Source organism: Hordeum vulgare, chromosome 1H (assembly GCF_904849725.1).
Source record: "Hordeum vulgare subsp. vulgare chromosome 1H, MorexV3_pseudomolecules_assembly, whole genome shotgun sequence".
NCBI classification, from domain to species: Eukaryota; Viridiplantae; Streptophyta; class Magnoliopsida; order Poales; family Poaceae; genus Hordeum; species Hordeum vulgare.
In genome coordinates, this window is record NC_058518.1 from 126,218,351 (window position 1) to 126,226,049 (window position 7,699).

The window sequence follows — 7,699 nt, forward strand, 5'->3', positions numbered from 1 at the left end:
GTGCAGGATCTTGAGATACTCTTCCACCGGATTGATACCTTGGTTCTCAAACTGAGGGAAATACTTACCGTCGCTGTGCTACATCACCCTTTCTGCTTCGAGGGAACACCAATGCAAGGCTCCAAGGCTACGGGGGAAATCGTTTGCATACTTTCCTAGGAAGTCCCTTAAGGCGTAGCCGTAGCTGAAGGATTCCTGGTGCCGTCGACACAACAATTTCTGGCACCGTTCCCGGAGATCTTTTTGAGGTAGCAGAAGTATATCTAGCGCCGTTGCTTGGGTACTGCCCTTACTTGGACAAGCATCCCACTTATGATTAACCCCTCTCGCAAGCATCCGCTTATATAACATGTCAGGGATAGAAATCAAGTAGGAGCATCAAGTGTTGATGGTTAGTAGAACCACTAGTTTCGAGAAGGGTAAGCGTTAAAAGTATGCTTTATGAAATGGCAAACCAGTTGCCACTCTAGTAAAGAAACCCATGGTTGAACCCAAACCCGAGACCAAGTGCTTCTATTATGAGGGGAACAGTCACTGAAGCGGAACTACCCTAGTTACTTGGTAGATGAGAAGGCTAGCAAAGTCGACAAAAGTATATTGGATATACATGATTTTGATGTGTTCTTTACTAGTACTCCTAGTAGCACTGGGGCATTAGATACCGGTTCAAGTTGCTAAGTGTTAGTAACTCGAAATAAAAAATACAGAATAAACACATACTAGCTAAAGGCGAGGTGACGATGTGTTGAAAGTGTTTCCAAGGTTCATGTGATCAACATCGCACGCTCCCTCTACCACCGGGATTAGTGTTGAACCTAAATAAATGTTATTTGGTGTTTGTGTTGAGCATGAACATGATTGGATTGTGTTTATTGCAATATGGTTATTCATTTAAGTTAGAGAATAAAAGTTATTCTACATGAATAATACCTTCAATGGTCATGCACCAATATGAATGGTTCATTGAATCTCGATTGTAGTGATACACGTTCATATTATTGATGCCAAAAGATGCAAAGTAGTAATAATAGTACCACTTACTTGTGGCACTGACACTTGAGTCATATTGGTGTAAACCGCATTAAGAAGCTCCATGCTGATGGATCTTTGGACTCGCTCGTTTTTGAATCGTTTGAGACATATGAACTATCCCTATTGGTGTAAACGCATGAAGAAACTCCATGCAGATGGATCGTTTGGACTCACTTGATTTTGAATCACTTGAGACATGCAAATCATGCCACATGGGCAAGATGACTGAAGGCCTCATTTTCCATCGAGATGGAACAAGAAAGTAACTTTTTGGAACTAATGCATTTTGATGTATGCAGTCCAATGAGTGATGAGGCACACAGTGGATATCATTATATTCTTACTTCACAGATGATTTGAGTACATACTTGTATATTTACTTGATGGAACACAAGTCTGAATTATTAAAAGGTTCAAGCAATTTCAGAGTGAAGTTGAAGATCGTCGTGACAAGAGAATAATATGTCTACGATGTGATCGTGGAGGTAAATATCTGAGTTGCGAGTTTGGTATACATTTAAGACAATGTGAAAATTGTTTCACACCTAATGCCACCTGGAACACCATAGGTTGATGGTGTGTCCGAACGTCGTAGCCGCACCCTATTAGATATGGTGCATATTATAATGTCTCTTATCGAATTACCACTATCGTTTTGGGGTTATGCATTGGAGACAACAACATTCACTTTAATAGGGCACCACATAGTTCTGTTGAGATGACACCGTACGAACTATGGTTTGCAGAAACCTAAGCTGTCGTTTCTTAAAAGTTTGGGGCTACGATGCTTATGTCCAAAGGCTTCGGCCTGATAAGATCGAACCCAATGCGGATAAATGCATCTTCATAAGATACCCAAAATAGTTGGGTATACCTCCTATCTCAGATCCAAAAGCAAAGTATTTGTTTCAGAAAACGGGTCTTTCTCGAGAAAGAGTTTATCTCGAAAGAAATGAGTGGGAGGATGGAGGAACTTGATGAGGTTATTGAACCAACACTTCAACAAGAGAGTAGAAGGGCGCATGAAGCTGTTCGTGTGGCGCCTACACCAGTTGAAGTGGAAGCCAATGATGGTGATCATGAAGCTTCGGATCAAGTTACTACCAAACCACGTAGGTTGACGAGGATACGCGCTACTACAGAATGGTGTGGTAATCCTATCTTGGAGGTCATGTTGCTGGACAACAATGAACCTATGAGCTATGGAGAAGCGATGGTGGGCCCGGATTCCGACAAATGGCTGGAGGCCATGAAATCCGAGAGAGCATCCATGTATGAAAACAAAGTGTGGGCTTTGGAAGAACTACTTGATGGTCGTAAGACTATTAAGTATAGATGGATCTTTAAAAGAAGACAGACAATGATGGTGGAAGTCACCATTTAAGAAAGCTCGACTTGTTGCAAAGAGGTTTCCGACAAGTTCAAGGATTTGACTGAGATGAGACTTTCTCACTCATAGCGATGCTAAAAGTCTGTTGGAATTATGTTAGTAGTTGTTGCATCTTGCAGATGGATCTCAAAACATTGTTTCCTCAACGGTTTCCTTGAGGAAAGGTTGTATGTGATACCACCAGAAGGTTTTGTCGATCCTAAGGATGCTAACAAGTATGCGAGCTCTAGCGATCCTTCTAAGGACGGGAGTAAGCATCTCGGAGTTGGATATGCGCTTTGATGTGATGATCAAAGCTTTTGGGTTTATACAAAGTTTGTGAGGAACTTGTATTTCCAAGGAAGTGACTGGGTGCACTATAGAATTTCTGATGAGTATATGTGGTTGACGTATTTTTGATCGGAAATGATGTAGAATTTCTGGAAAGCATATAGGGTTGTTTGAAAAGGTATTTATAGAGGAAACCCTGGATTGAGCTACTTGAACATTGAGCATCAAGATATATAGAGATAGATCAATACGCTAGATAAAAATTTCAATGAAATGCATGCCTTCACAAGTTTTTGAAGGAGTTCAAAATAGATCGGCAAAGAAGGAGTTCTTGGCTGTTTGTAATGTGAGAATTTGAGTAAGACTCAAAGCCCGACCACGACAGAAGAAAGAGAAAGGACGAAGGTCGTCCCCTATGCATTAGCCATAGGCTCTATAGTATGCTATTATGTGTACCGTCATACGTCCATTTTGCATCATGTTGATATTTATCGCTTCTTTGGCTGTTATTTCACTTCACGGTACTATTCTTATGCCTTTTCTCTCTTATTTTGCAAGGTTTACATGAAGAGGGAGAATACCGGTAACTGGAATTCTGGCCTGGAAGTGGAGCAAAGTTGAGGTACCTATTCTGCGCAACTCCAAACACCGTGAAAATCAACGGGCATTTTTTTCCCAATTTATCAAAAATACTGGGCCAAAGAAGTGCCAGAGGGGCACCAGGGGGTGCCCACAAGCCTGCACGGCGCGGCCACCCCCAGGTCGTGCCATGGGGGTTTGTGGGCAGCCCACTGGCCCACTGGCCTCCCTATTTTGCTATATGGAGGGTTTCGTCGAGGAAAAAATCAGAGAGGAGCTTTTTCGTGGTTTCGCCGCCACCACGAGGCGGAACTTGAGCAGAACCAATCTAGAGCTCTGGCAGGATGATCCTGCTGGGGAAACTTCCCTCCCGGAGGGGGAAATCGTCGCCATCATCATCACCAACACTCCTCTCATCGGAGGGGACTCGTCACCATCAACATCTTCATCAGCACCATCTCATCTCCAAACCCTAGTTCATCACTTGTAACCAATCTCCGTCTCGCGACTCCGATTGGTACTTGTAAGGTTGCTAGTAGTGTCGATTACTCCTTGTAGTTGATGCTAGTTGGATTATTTGCTGGAAGAGTTTATGTTCAGATCCTTGAGGCTACTCATTACCTCTCTGATCATGAATATGATTATGCTTTGTGAGTAGTTACTTTTGTTCCTGAGGACATGGGATAAGTCATGCTAATAGTAGTCATGTGAATTTGGTATTCGTTCGGTATTTTGATGTGTTGTATGTTGTTTTTCCTCTAGTTGTGTTATGTGAACGTCGACTACATAACACTTCACCATTATTTGGGCCTAGAGGAAGGCATTGGGAAGTAGTAAGTAGATGATGGGTTGCTAGAGTGACACAAGCTTAAACCCTAGTTTATGCGTTGCTTCGTAAGGGGCTGATTTGGATCCACTAGTTTAATGCTATGGTTAGACTTTGTATTAATTCTTCTTTCGTAGTTGCGGATGCTTGCGAGAGGGGTTAATCATAAGTGGGATGCTTGTCCAAGTAAGGGCAGTACCCAAGCAACGGCGCTAGATATACTTCTGCTACCTCAAAAAGATCTCCGGGAACGGTGCCAGAAATTGTTGTGTCGACAGCACCAGGAATCCTTCAGCTACGGCTACGCCTTAAGGGACTTCCTAGGCAAGTATGCAAACGATTTCCCCCGTAGCCTTGGAGCCTTGCATTGGTGTTCCCTCGAAGCAGAAAGGGTGATGTAGCACAGCGACGGTAAGTATTTCCCTCAGTTTGAGAACCAAGGTATCAATCCGGCGGAAGAGTATCTCAAGATCCTGCACAAACATAAAAGCTTGCACCCAACGCTATGAAGGGGTTGTCAATCCCTTATAGATTGTTTGCCAGGTGAGAACTGAAAGCAATAAAGTAACAAAGCAAAGTAAAAGCGGAGATGTAAACGATGGATGTGAATAGACCCGGGGGCCGTAGTGTTTACTAGTGGCTTCTCTCATGAAAGCAAGTAGACGGTGGGTGAACAAATTACTGTCGAGCAATTGATAGAACTGTGCAGAGTCGTGACGATATCTATGCAATGATTATTTCTATAGGCATCACGTCTAAAACAAGTAGACCGATACTTTCTGCATCTACTACTATTACTCCACACGTCGACCGCTATCCAGCATGCATCGAGTGTATTGAGTCCATAAGAACAGAGTAACGCCTTAAGCAAGATGACATGATGTAGAGGGATAATCTCAAACCAATGATAAAAACCCCATCTTTTTACCCTTGATGGCAACTGCTTGATGTGTGCCTTGCTGCCCCTACCGTCACTGGTAAAGGTCACCACATGGCAGAACCCAAAACCAAGCACTTTTCCCATTGCAAGAATTATAGATCTAGTTGGCCAACAAAACCCAAGACTCGGAGAGACTTACAAGGATATCAAATCATGCATATAAGAAATCAGCAAAGACTCAAATATATATCTTAGATAATCTGATCACAAGTCCACAATTCATCGGATCTCGACAAACACACCGCCAAAGAAGATTACATCGGATAGATCTCCATGAAGATCATGGAGAACTTTGTATTGAAGATCCAAGAGAGAGAATAAGCCATCTAGCTACTAACTACGGACCCGTAGGTATGAAGTGAACTACTCACGAGTCATTGGAGGGGCGATGATGATGATGATGAAGCCCTCCAGCTCCAAAGTCCCCTCCGGCTGGGTGCCGGGAAGGGCCTCCAGATGAGATATCGCGGAAACGGAAGCTTGCGGCGGCGGAAAAGTATTTTCGAGGCTCCCCTGATTTTTTGCGGAATATTTGGGAATATATAAGCGCAAGATCTAGGTGAGGGGGCGGCCATGGTGGCCACAAGCTTGCCCATCGCTGGCTCCCCCTCGTGGCGTGGTGGGAGCTTGTGGGCTCCCTGGAGCCCACCTGGCTTGGCCCAAAGGCTCCCTGGTCTTCTTTCGTTCGGGAAAAAATCATTTCGGGGTTTTTCTTCCGTTTGGACTCCGTTCCAAAATAAGATCTGAAAAGAGTCAAAAACACGGAAAAAACAGGAACTGGCACTTGGCACTGAATTAATAAATTAGTCCCAAAAAGATATAAAAAGGGTACATAAAACATACAAAGAAGGCAAGATAACAGTGTGAAACCATCAAAAATTATAGATACGTTTGAGACGTATCAAGCATCCCCAAGCTTAACTACTGCTCGTCCTCGAGTAGGGAAGTGATAAGAATGAATTTTTGATGCTTTCATGCTACCTAGCATAGGTGTCCTTTGTAATTCCTCTTATGTGACGTGAATGTTCAGATCCATTAGATTCAAAACAATAGTTTGCTATTGACGTGGAAACAATAATAATTCAAGCAAACTAGCAAAGTAATCATGAACTTTCAAAATAACAAGGCCAAAAGAAAGTTATCCCTACAAAAGCATATAGTCTGGCTATGCTCTATCATCATTGCACAACGAATTTAAATCATGCACAACCCCGGTATTGGCCAAGTGATTGTTTCACACCTTTAGTTTCTCAAACATTTTCAACTCTCACGCAATACATGAGCGTGAGCCATGGTTATAGCACTATAAATGGTGTGGAATGTGGTGGGGGTTGCAAGACAAAAAAGGAGAAGATAGTCACATTAACTAGGCATATCAATGAGCTGTGGAGATGCTCATCAATAGATATCAATGTTAATGAGTAGGGATTGCCATAAAAATGATGCACTAGAACTACAAGTATGTGAAAGCTCTTAAAGAAAACTAGTGGGTGTGCATCCAACTTGCTTGCTCACGAAGACCTAAGGCAATTTTGAGGAAGCCTATCATTGGAATATACAAGCCAAGTTATATAATGAGAATTTCCCACTAGCTATATGGTGGTGACAAAACGAGAGACTCTCAATCATGAAGATCATGGTGCTCAATATGCACAAGTGTGGAAAAAGTGGTAGCATTGTCCCTTCTCTCTTTTTCTCTCATTTTTTTTTATTTTGGTGGGCTCTTTGGCCTCTTTTTTATGGGCTTCTTTGGCCTATTTTATTTCCCCACATGGGACAATGCTCCAATAATGATGATCATCACACTTTCAACTCAAAACTTAGAGCAACTATGACTCTGTATGGAATGCCTTCGGTAGTGTACCGTGGCAATGATCTAGCATGGCATACACATCAATGGAAACATCATGCTAGCTATCTTACAATCATGCAAAGTTAATGTAGACGTGGTGGCACATATCATGGTGGTAGTTGCATGGCAATATATCTTGGAATGACTTTGAAAAATCCATAGTAGGTAGGTATGGTGGCTGTTTTGAGGGAGGCTAATGGTGGGTTTTGTGCATCGGCGAAAGTTGCGCGGCACTAAGAAGATAGTGACGGTGGAAGGTGAAAGTGCATCTAAACCATGGACTTAACATTAGTCATGAAGAACTCATATACTTGTTGCAGAAGTTTTGTTAGTAATCGAAACAAAGCATTCAACGGATACTCCTAGGGGAAGGGTTGGTAGGTATAAACCGTCGCATGATCCCGACCGCCACGCAAAGGATGACAATCAATATACTAATCATGCTCAGATTTCATCACATAGCGGTTCACCATACGTGCATGCTACGGGAATCACTAACTTCAACACAAGTATTTCTAGATCCACAACACCTTACTAGCACGACTTCAATATTACCATAACCACAACTCAAAACTTATTGAGATGAATCAAACTTCTCTAACTATTCAATGCACATGAAGCTGGAAGTTTTCGTATCCCTTTGGATAACTACCCCTTTTGAGACTACTTTCAAAGCATAGATCCACTACCAAGCCACGCACCGCTGCGCTCTAAAAGATATAAGTGAAGCACATAGAGAAAAAGTATCTAGCTCAAAAGATATAAGTGAAGCACATGTGAGTTGAATTGTCTACCAAAAGATATAAGTGA